This window comes from Crocodylus siamensis, chromosome 3 (assembly GCF_052110815.1).
Source record: "Crocodylus siamensis isolate JL-2025a chromosome 3, ASM5211081v1, whole genome shotgun sequence".
NCBI lineage: Eukaryota > Metazoa > Chordata > Crocodylia > Crocodylidae > Crocodylus > Crocodylus siamensis.
Genome location: NC_143397.1, coordinates 142,131,169 through 142,143,357, shown reverse-complemented (window position 1 = coordinate 142,143,357; position 12,189 = coordinate 142,131,169). Strand labels below are relative to the sequence as shown.

The window sequence follows — 12,189 nt, the reverse complement described above, 5'->3', positions numbered from 1 at the left end:
GATTTTGTTTTTTTTACTTAAGAATTGGTTTTAAAGAATACAAAAATCCAGGTAATCAGAGGTGTTGGCTAGCTGGATGGGTTGTAAATCTGGTAAAGATGTCTTCAAGAAATGTCTTAGAAATTCCAGGAAGACTGCATAATCTGCATATCTAGGAGGGAGAAAATGTATTGAAAAAAACAGATGGAAAAGATGTTTTACAGGTTATAGCAATATAGATTCAGTGCCATGTTTCCATCTAAACTTAGATGGCAATATTTGAACTACCATAGGTTTCTGTGGGTTATCGTACATACGTACTTCTCGATGTATTGGTATGCACAGGTTTCTGACCTAAGTAATTAGATCAATACTTTCAAAGCTGGCTGGTGAGTGTTGTATGTCTGAATTTTGGGCTGCCAAATTTGACACATTTTATTGCGGATTAATTCTCAGGAAGTGTGGAGCAGTCACTGAACCTTTGAAAATGGGCCTCCCAACAGTGCCTCAAGTTTAACGTGCATGAATGTGAATGCCCCCAGATTACTGGACATTTCTGAAAAACTCTGATTTACGCTTTCAATAAGTTTCACGAAGGCACAAGAAATTCTGGTCTAAAACATCTTTTTGCTGACATGATAGTTAAATATCTATAGTAGTATAACAGTCATTGTATAAGGTAACACCGCTTGTCAGCAATACTAAGTATGCATATATCAAGTTTCAATAACATATAAAGGTAGGGAGAATTATTGGTTCTAAGACCATTTATAAGATGTTGCTGTATTGATGGGCTTAGTAACTGTCTTAGGCCTTTAACAATTGTGGGAATAAGTGGAATACAAGCACTGAAATGTCACTTCAGCAGTTTCTGAAACCATTTTTTGACTTTCTTGTATATGTCTAATGTGTTGGTGAGTTAAGCTTTGTTTCTTTTTCTAGTAATCCTAAATATCCTGAGCATATATGACTTTCTAATTTATAACCAGTCTTAACTCTTCTGAACTAATGTGAATATTTGACTTAGATGATTACTTCTAGCTCCTTTCTGCTTATAGTGCCAGTGTATTCATTTTTACTTCAATTTAGTTAGAGTTCATAATGTTTTTCAAATGAGGACAGGAACAGATAAATAGTAGTTCCGGTAGATGTCTGCATGCATTTTTGGAAGACTTGCTCTGGGTAGTTGGGAAAGGCTGGGCAATGACTTGCAAGAGAGAGAATGCAGATCCTAAAACATGTGGCTTTTCAGTAAGACCACTAAGGCGGGTGAGCAGTTATTCCTCCTAAGATCCTTGTTGCTAGGAACCATTGTCCTGAATGATGGGGCCAGAGAATCGGCCAGCGTTAGAAATTACTTTTAACAAATATTGGCCAAACAAAGAAAATTACAGGATGTTATCTCATTAAAAAGCCTACTTCAGTGGTTCCCAACCTTTTTTTGCTGCAACCCTAAATTGGCCACCAGCAGGACCTCCCCATCTGGTGCTGTGGGGACTTCTAGGAGTAGAGTGCGGTGGCGGGGTTGGGGCAGGGGAGCTACCATTGCCCCCTTTGTGCATTGCAGCCCTGCCCCATCTGCTGCTCCTGGGCAGCATGCATGAATGTGCATGTCAGCCCTTCATGATGCTACTGAAGACCCGCCATGACCCTGATTTGGGTTGAGCCCCCCAATGGTATACTTGAATAAAATGGTTTAATAACATTTCTTGCATTTCTCAGCTTGAAACAGGGGTTTATCTCTAATTCCAGGCATAACTGCCTGCAGTTTTCCAGTAGCATCATTCATAATCCTTTGTCTGCTGGACTCATTGGCTAAGTACAGACTGTCAAAAAGCCCAAGGTGGAATTGCTTATCAGTTCAATCTAATGCAGCTCAGACTAACCTCAGAAGATTGAATCAAGTGAACAGATGTTCTTTTTTGATTCTGGAAATGCAGCAACATGGCTGCCAGTGGCTTAGGCTTGAAGCTGGGGGGTGCTAAAGCACACCTTCTTGCTCTGCCAGAGCAGACGTCTTGGACCAAGGCTAACCTGCCTACCCTGCAAGGGGGTTTGGTGCAAAACATCTTGGGATGCTGGAGAATTGTGCGTTAACTTGAATCTGGAGAGGGATCTGGGACAGAAGTTCAATAAACCGATTTAACCTAAATCAGTTTAGTCTGACAGTACAAAGACTCATACAAAAGTAGGCTTGGAGGGGACCTCAGGAGGTGATCTAGTCTAACCCCCTGCTTAAAGCGGGACCAGCCCCAACTAGATCATTTCAGTCAGGTCTTAAAAACCTCCAAGGTTGGAGGTTCTACTGTCTCTCTAGGTAATCTGTTTCAGTGCTTTACCACCCTCCTAATGAAAGAAGTTTTCCTAATATCCAACTTAAATCTCTCTTGCTGCAACTTGAAACCATTGTTCCTTGTTCTGTCACCACTGAGAACAATCTAGCACCACTGTCTTTGGAACCACCCTTCAGATAGTTGAAGGCTGCTATCAAATCCCCTCTTAGTCTTTTTTGCAGACTAAATAAGCCCAGTTCCCTCAGCCTCTCCTAATAAGTCATGTGCCCCAGCCCTCTAGCCATTTTCATTGCTCTCCACTGGACTCTCCAACTTGTCCACATCCTTTCTGTAGAGGGAAGCCCAAAACTGGACACAGTACTCCAGATGTGGCTTCACCAATACAGAATAAAGCAGAATAATTACTTCCCTTGATCTGCTGGCGGTGCTTCTACTAATGCAGCCCAGTATGCTGTTAACTTTTTTGACAACAAGGGCACACTACTGACTCATCCATCTTATTGTTCCCTGTAGCCCTCAGGTTCTTCTGTGCAGAGATGCTGCTTAGCCGGTCAGTCCCCAGGCTGTAGCAGTGCATGGGATTCTTCCAGCCTAAGTGAAGGACTTTGCACTTGTCCTTATTGAACCTTGTGGCTAAGGACAGACATTCAAAAAGTCTGAGCCTGAATTGATTCAATCTTAGCAGGTTAGTCTAATATGGCTAGGCTGAACCAGTTTATAACCATGCAGACATTCCCTCTTGACTGAAGAAATGCAGGCACATGCCTGCAGTGGCTCAGGCTAGAATCCAGGGAAGACTAGAGCAGCCTTTCCTTCCACCATCTCAGGTGAGGAAGGGGAATTGCCAGGCCCTGGCAGACTGCTTTGATTAGGGATGGGTTCCCACCCTTAAATAACACAGTGTTTATCAGCCCATTAAGAAAACAAAAGCCTCTTTCATTAGTTCAAGCTCGACTTAAACAGCTTTTTCCAGGGAAGGATTTGAGGGACATTACCCAGCCAGCTGTTAATTAGCTCCCAAAAGCCCTAAGCAAATGCTTTCCTGCCTGTCTTTGTCCTGTCTGCCTTACACAGGCACCTCTCAGCATTAGCTAGCATGCCACATGCTGCCTATGGTCTGTGCTTTGGGAGAGGGGAAGGGGGAATCCCTGCTTGAGCAGGGACTAGTGGGGTAGGGGAGGCAGGGGGAAGCCAGGCAGATGCTGCTGTGCCTGCTGTCTCTGTGGGAGCTCCAGCCAGGGAGCAGAGGGGTGGGGCCAGCCCTGCAGTGTAGCTGAGAGCCCTGCCCAGGGCTGCAAAGCATCTGGGATGCTGGGGAACTCTGGTTTAAGTTAAAGCAGGAAGGGTTCTGGGGCAGACATTGCATTAATCAGTTTGACCCAAATCAGTTAACTCTGATACTACATTCAACTAGGTTTATCTTTAACCAGTTTCAGCCATTGTCAAACTGTTTTATGTGTACTGAACATCTGTTCTGTTACAGGTTTAAACTAGTTTCTGATCACTTAAACTGGTTGATGTGTAATGTCTATCCCTAGCCCTTGAGATTTCTTTTGGCCCAATCTTCCAATTTGTTTAGCTCATTCTGAATCCTAGCCCTACCCTCCAGTGTATCTACTACAGGTTAGTCAGGCATGACTTGCTACTGGTGAATCTATGCTGACTCTTCCTAATCACCACCTTCTCCAAGTTTTATCCATCCAGGTTTATCTTAAATTGGTTTCAGCCATTTTGAAAGCAGTTTATGTTCACTGAACTTCTGTTGTTACAGATTTGAAGTGATTTCCAATCACTTATACTGATTTATGTGTAATTTATGTCTCTGGCCTTTCTGTGCATCATGTCTACTGCATGCACTCAAAAAAAAAAAAGTAAGTAAAAGGTCTTGGTGCAGTTGCTTTTGCACCATAAGCACTGTGAATTCAAAACTGAGGGGGAGCAGAAAGCATCTTGGTGCCACTTTGTGCTTGTGACTAGTGACATGGTTTGTCCCTTCCTTTCAGACCTCCTATGAGAATTCAAAAGGAAAGGGACTTGGAGCTTGTGCCAGTGTAAACAATGAAGGGAAGGGGTGGGGAAGAAACCCACTGAGTGTGACCCTGATGCTAATGCAGTTGAAAATTGGAGGATATAAGACTTTGAATCTTCCTTACATTCAGAACCTGTACCACAGGAGTTAGAGGGACGTAGTAAAATCAAATTAATGTTCTTAACTTTTATAAATTGTAAAACCTAATTTTTAGTGAGAACACAGTACCATTATAGGTTGTCTTGGATAACATTTTTCATGTGAACTTATTTGTAAACTTTTTACAGGGACACTCTTCAACAACTTTTGTTTTAAAAAATGTTTTTGCTTATTTCTAATCTAATGAGGGATATTTTAATTTGTGAATATTTTTTAATTTTGTAGCTTTACTGCTCTTTCAGTAATAGCGTGTATATACATGTAATTTTTTTAAGGTTTGTAACAAAACAAAATGCAAAAAAAAAAAAGATATTCCATTATATGGCATCCTAATATTAACTACATGGGTCATCACTAGTGTCAGGATGTTCACGTCCACTGCAGAAACATCCAGTAGTAAAGCATAAAGTTTTCTATGATTCTTCCCGTGTTTCCCATCCCCTTTCCTACCCCTGTCAAGCTTTAACCATTCCAGTCCCCTTCCCATTCTTGTCTTCCTTACCACTGGCTCCTCATCTAAGTTCCACTGTACTCACCTGTCTAATCATAGATTCCAATCTTTGGGCTTTGCATCCCATTTCCAGTCTTATTTGCCCAATCATACCAGTTTCTTCTTTCCAGTGCCTTATTCTTCAGCTGCCCCAACATATCTGTGTCCCTACTGATCACTGGTCCCAGTCTTTTTATATGGGGTTTTTGTCCCATCTGTGCCACCCTTTGGCCAGCCCTTGTTGGTTGTCCCACTGCTCTTCTGTCACAGTTCTTCCTTACCCTGACTCCTAACAATTCAGTCTGAGGTAACCACCGAAACCTGGAAAAATCTAGCCAAATTCTTCTAAAAACAATTAATATTGAAAAATGACTTTAAACTTAGAAATGTTAAGAATTTATTACTGGGTTATAAGAATGATATTGATTTCTGCTGGGAGTTATAATACTGACATTCTTTTAGATGCAAATAAAGTAGAGCTTGCATGGAATATTTTTTATTCTTGAAAACCAAAAATAGTGGTAGAATTGTTTTAAGCCAAGCTATCTTTACAATGTAGCTTGTATTTGAAGCTGAAATGCAGTTTTGGCATAACTCTCAATAAAGAATTTAGGCTTGAATTTTGTAAAATGTTTCACTTAATAGTTACTGTCATATAGCAGTCATAGAATCTTTGAGCAGAAGTACAGTTCACATCTACTCTATCCTTTTTTTAATACAGATTAAAAGTCTTTGAGATTATTGCATTTCTTCTGCTTCCTATGGGGAGACAATTTCACAGTCTAATAGATTTTTCTGATAGTAACATTTTAGTCCATTAAAAGATAATTCCCTATCAATTAAATGTCTTATTATGCCAATTTTCTTTCATTCTCAAATACTTGTAGGCTCCTGTATTGTCTTCATTTTAGTGGTCCTTTAACAAAGGCTCTCACTTCTTGCTTTTTTAATCTTTACTTTCAGGTTGCTTTTCCTAATCTAATCATTTTAAAAAAAAATTTTAAACTTGTTTCCAAGTTGTGATAAGATCATGTAAAGAAGTCTCCATATAAAGAAGTACAATGCTGTGTTACCTTGCCAGGTATCTTGAATGTTCAGTTAAGCATGAATTAGGACATGTTTTTATACTTTGTTTTTGTTTTTTCTCCTGCTTGAAAACTTGAACTTTTGTCAGTATTTTCCAGAAAAAGGACCTGATTTTGCAAACACTCAATTTACCAATTTCAGTGCAACTCCTCTTACTAGTAAGTTCTAGTAAAATTGGACTTACACTGAGTGACTAGACTACCACAAATGATCAGATATTTAAATGTATTATTTTGTCTTTATAAACGAGAGAAAGTGGAAACATGAATTGTACCAAAATGCTGATTATATTATACAATTTAGGAAGTGTTTATTAAGAAAGTAAGAGGTTAAGTAGGCCAGACATCTTGTTGTTTACTTTAATTTCCTGGAAAACAGGATTGCCTTATCAGATCTCCACGTCTCTTTGTCTGTTAGTTTGGCTGACAGTTTGACAGTGACTTTGCTGTTGAGGAGATGTTCAACAGGAAGTTTGCTTCATCAGCAAAAGGAGGCTGTAAATTGAGCTGAGGGGAACTGTGCTCACCTCGACTTGACCCACTTGTCAATGTCAGTGAATTTGGCTGGTCTTTTTCCCATAATGTTAATGGCAACATAGAAAGTAGTATTCCAGACAGAGTTACTGTTTATATCACCATAGAGATGTAATGTCATGTTGACCAACCATGTGCCTCACAAAAGATCTTAACAGAGAGGAAAAAATAATGAAAACTTATGCATCCTTTTAAAGTTAAAAGATTTAGAGAAATATCCGTTGCCACTTATTCTGTTACCCTGAACTTTAGAGTGGTGCAAAGCTTCAGTAGCTGATTTGGTTTGGAGGAGATTTGGCCCAATCTTCAAATCCGAATCAAATTGGGAGACCCATTAAAAGGTGTGAGCTGAATTGAAAGCCTCCAAATCAGTTTGGAGATTTGGATGGTCCTCGCTTGCTGCCTCAGGGAGCTGGACCTGGACTCCATGCTGGTAAGTAGGGATAGGGGGGAGCTGGAGGTGGGGGAGGGGTCCATGGGGGAGCCCAACTGGATCCTAGCACTCGCTGGGTGCAGAAGTGGCGAATGGGACCCCCGGATGCTTGTGACAAAGCATAACCTCCACCCCCCCTGGGGCAGCACAGGGCAGTGGGGATTTTTGCCCCCTGCCTGGCACCTGCATGGCAGCTGTCGTATTGTTTAGGTGCAGCATGGCTCAGCGGGGCACCACAAGCCTCTGTGTGTTGTTCAGGAACCGAGGCTGCTCAGGATGAGCGCTGATAGGCTCTGGGTGACTGCTGGAGCCACCCCAGCTCCAGGACAGCACCCAGTGCCTTCTTGAGCTGCACTGCACCCATGCAATGTGACAGCTACTGTTCCAAAAGAGAAAAAAATGCCTGTGATGTTTTGGGACTTGGGAATCTGAAAGTTTAAAGTATGCTGATGTGATACCTGTGATATATAGATGGTCCTTCGTGTTAGGTAGTAGACAAATATATATATTTTTAGCCTCTCCCTAGTATTGCTGTGGTTGTTGATGGCATGACGTGGTCAGTCATAGCTCCTGTGCTTTCAGTTTCTGCCCTTTTCCCCACCCCTTTCATCCCTTTAATTTTTCCTTGGAGATAGTATTGGAATAGATTTTTTTTTTTTTAGCTTGTACCTCTGTGGAAGGGTGGGTTGATGTATTCTGAGCACTTGTCTTTGGGCAGCCAAGTTTTCTCAATGGTTTATCTGACTGAGAAACATGGCTTTTGGACAATAGTGTGTCAATTAACTTGGAGGACATTATTCAGCAGAAAGGCAGTTCTTTGCATTTTGCTTCTTAGATGGTAAATTCTGGGGCAGTAAACATCTTGCTCCGTCTTTTGTACAGCATCAACACAGTGAGGTCTTGGCCTATAGTTAGGGATTTTTGGTGCTGTGGTAATGCAAATGAACTTAAGCAACCAAGGTTTGTGTAGGGTTATTGTGCTAGCATTAACTAACTGTTACACCCTAGTGTGTCTGATTCTCACTTAACTTTTGTGTTTTATCCTACTTTTAACAAATTTATACTCGTTGGGCTAAGTCAGAACTGAGAGTATAGTAATTACAATCAGGTAAATAATTGTTAGACAATAACTGTTTAGCTTTAAATCTAGATCTAGTCCCTGACTAGTGTGGCCTTGTGTTGATTGATTTCTTTCTATCCAAAAAAGTAGCTTGATAAAGGTATAAACTAGGGATATCAGACTTTTTCAGCCCCACAGGCTGGTCACAGCCCAGATTTAGTATTTAGGGTCAGTGTTAGGCTGGTCCAGGGTGTCACATACAGATGAAGTGTGAGACCCACAGGCTGTATGATGGGGCTCTGTGGACTGCATCTTTGACACCCTTGGTGTAAACCATCCTCTGTTGATTATTATTATTGTTTTTATTGCGTCATTGCATAGAGCCATCCAAGATTTGGGGGCTCTGTTATATTATGTATTATAGAACGAGAGTAAGAAAAAATTGGGCTATTTATTGGTGCCTGTTTCATTGTGATATTGAAGTATGATTTCTTAAGTACGTAGAGGTGGGCTTGCATTGATTAATTTCATTGTGGAAAGCCCACACTTGGTTACTGTGGTATTAATGGACTGAGAATTGTATTACTTCAAAGAGATATTTACAAGTGACTTGATTGCTAACACCCAAGTTGTTTGTTTGCTGTTGTAATTAGATGGTGCTTTAGGTGGAACTACTGTCTTAACATGCACTTCTTCATATGATGCTGCATAAAATGCCAGTTCATCAAGATGGACGTGTCAGTAATGGGCTGCTTCTTTCTTTTTTTTTTTCTTTTTTAAACTTGTAGGTCATATTGTAGAACCAAAGCATTAAAGCAGTATGTATGAATGATAGTTGATGTGGTTTAGTGAATCTGGTATGCATATATTCTGTAGCATTCAAGGGTATGACTCTTTTTAAAATTTTTCCTTTCAATTCATCCCAACAAATATGCCATCTCCTGATGTAAAGGCCAGGCTTGTCTTCAATTGCTCTGAATTTCAACATAGCATCTCTTTTTCATTTTTTGTGTCAAATGAGAGATTTTCTCTACTTAAAAATAAGAAAGGAAAGACTTCAGTGAGAACAGTGTGTGAGTTTGTTCTTGTAATTTGCAAAAAATGAGCATGTCTTTTAAGAATGTCCCTAATTTGATTTTTGATTTTTTTTTCCCCCCTCAATTAGTCTTCTGAGCACTGATCTGATGAGCTATCCAGATATTTGGTTGATTCCTCTAAAATACCATGAATTTGAGTCAAACAAATCCGAAATAAATTTACTGTTATTTTTTTATTGCTTGGAACAAATGTAAAATGCATTTTAAGTTTTTATATTGTTTAAGATGAAGATTATCTCCTTTTTTTAAGACCAGAGTTGCATACTCAGGATGTGCAAAAGAGTAACCCAAAGATGACTTTTTCTAGGAGTGACCTATATTTCTCAACATTCTTCATTTTTCACTGAATTCAGGTCATTTAGATTTTCCTAGAACACTTTTTGTCTGTATCTTTATCTCTTCCCAAGGTATAAATCTGACTTTATTCCTAGAAGCAGTTTTCACAGATTCAAAATTTACTATGTCAGTAAAGAGAGAGTGATAATTTCTACCCAGAGAAAAAGTATCTGAAATACATGCACATGACCAGTTATGGACTTTTTAATTGCATCCCTCAGCAGAGTAATAAATATGTTTTTCAGTGTACATTTCTGAGGCACTTCTGTAGAGCAAGTGCAGAGCCTTACATGGGAGTACTGAAATGGAAGGGCCTTCCTGGGCCATCAAGTCAAGTCCTCGGTGTTTATAGACAACCAGTTGTTGGAAAGGCTCCATAAAATTGATTTGAACCTTCTTATGCATCATCATCACAAAGTACCCTATTTTAAAATAAAACAACAAGTTACAGTTGGAGGTCGGAGTAGATGAGAGCATGGCTAATGCCTTCCCACTGTGGTGGCAGGAAATTAATTAAGTAACAATATGCTCAGAAGATCCTAGGATGAAGAATCTGTCGTGTGCTACATAAGAAGATACAAAAAAAAAAAAAAAGAAAAAAAAAGAAAAACACCCATTCTACCATTCTACCCAGTGCTATAGCAGTGAAGTTTGGCACCCAGGGCAAAGCCTACTGCAGCAGCCTGCCCTCGCTCCGCACACTGATCTGGAGGGTACACCGCCCCCCCCATGCTTGCCTAGGAGTGCATGCAGCAGCAGAAGCCACCCTTCCCCCATCCCTGCGTGTCCCCCTCTCTCCCCCCCACCCAAATCGAGCAACTTGCAGCTCCATCCTGTGCCCCACCCTGGCTGGGCAGCATGTGTTGGTGCTCCTTTGCTTCGGCGCCTGGGGTGGTCTTCCTGCTCACCCCCCCACCACTTGCTTACAGCACTGATTCTACCCATGGTCCATACTAATTTGATCTGGTTTCATGCTGCATGGGTGAGGTATTTATCAAGTACAATAATTTCATCAGGATGTTTGTAGTATTTGTGTTGGTTTTTAATAAAGCCTGAACTCTGTTATGCATCAGGTGATTATTTGCAATGCTCAGTTTACTTTCTTTAAAACTACAGGTTTTTTACTGTTGTGATTCAGTTTTCTCTGCAGTCTAAAAGATTCATAAATCAGAAGTAACTGAACAGTTAAACATGTATTTCTTTTAAAATTCCATGATATTTTGTTGTTAGGTTTCTTAATGCTTGGTTTGGTTTGGCAGTGCTGTAGGTGTCAATGCAGTGTGATCCAAGATTGCAACTGTGTTTATGCTGCAAGTTGCAAAACATTTGAAAATCACTGTAATTGTTTGACAATTTTGGTGAATATGATTTCAAAGTGGCAAATTTTAGATTTCATCTTGGCATTTTATGGAGCAATGTAGTTAATAGCTTTTTGTGGACAAAGTTTTGACATGCTTCTGCATATTTCACATGATCTACACACTAGTTGTGTATATATATGGAATCCATTCTGTGGAATTTTCACCTTCTATAAACTGGTGAGCCATAATCAAAAAGACTCTCAAGTTTTCTGTAAGTTATACATATCTCAACTTTTTTATGTGAAATCCACAGATAGTTGTATGAATTTTGGAAAATATTTACAATTTAGATTTCTTATTTCTCAACATATTCTAGTGCCAAGTGCTTCATCATTACAAAGTCCTATAAGCGCTCAGGCCTATGTTCTGCTGTCTTCCTGTTTTTTATTGTTACAATCAACTGGGTTGGAAAAAAACTAGAGGTGTACCAATAAAGATTTTTTGGGCTGATACCGATGGCCAGTTATTAATGAGCCACATCAGCTGATACCAGTCCAATTGTTGATATGCAGTCCTGGCAGCTTGGAGAGCAGAATCCAGCTAGTAAGTCTGTTGGGGGGAAGGGGCGTGGAGGGAGTAGATCGAGGCTTCCATGGTGAGAGGGGGAAGTGCTATCCAGCTGGGGTGGGGCACAGCACAGGATGGAGCTGCTAGTGATTTGTCCAGGGGACTGGGCTGGTGGGGGGTTGGGGCGGCTCCCACTGCTGCCCTCACCCCCAGGGAAGGCACAAGGGGCATGTGCCCTCTGGATCTGCATGTGGAGCAAGGATAGGCTGCTGCTGCGGGCTCAGGGCCTGGGGCAACGCTGGGCTTTTCCCAGTGGGGGTGGGGGCTGGACCATGGCTGTGCTTGGGGCAGGCAGCAGTGGCACTGGGAGGGAGGGTTTGGGGGGGCTATGGCAAATTCTGTGGTGCCTGTAGCCCACCCCATAGCTCCCTCCAGTGCCACTGCTGCCTCCCAGAGCACAACTTCAGCCCAACCCCGCCCCCCACCAGGAAGAGACCAGCACTGGCCCCAAGTGTGCAGTGGCAGCCTGCCCTTGCCCCTCACACAGATCCAGGGGGCACATGCCCTCCCATGCCTCCCCTGGGGGGGGGGAGTGCTGCGGTGGGAGTTGCCTCCCATCCCTGCACCCCCCAGATAAGCCGCTTGTGGCTCCATCCTGCACCCAGCCCTGCTCCAGCCAGGTAGCACCTGCCTCTGCCCCAGCCCCCTCCATCCCTCACCACGGGGGCCTCAGTCTGCCCTCCCACACCCGTTCCCTCTCTCTGCCCTTTCCCCCATAAGACTTACTAGCTGGAGGCTGCTCTCCACACTGCCAGGTTAAATTCC

At 41.7% G+C, this 12,189-nt stretch overlaps 1 protein-coding gene across 2 annotated transcripts in view; it reads left to right on the top strand.

Annotated features, from left to right (window-relative positions):
• EXOC2 (exocyst complex component 2) overlaps positions 1-12,189 on the top strand; it is a 186,811-nt gene that overhangs the window by 46,740 nt on the left and 127,882 nt on the right. The window lies entirely within an intron of this gene.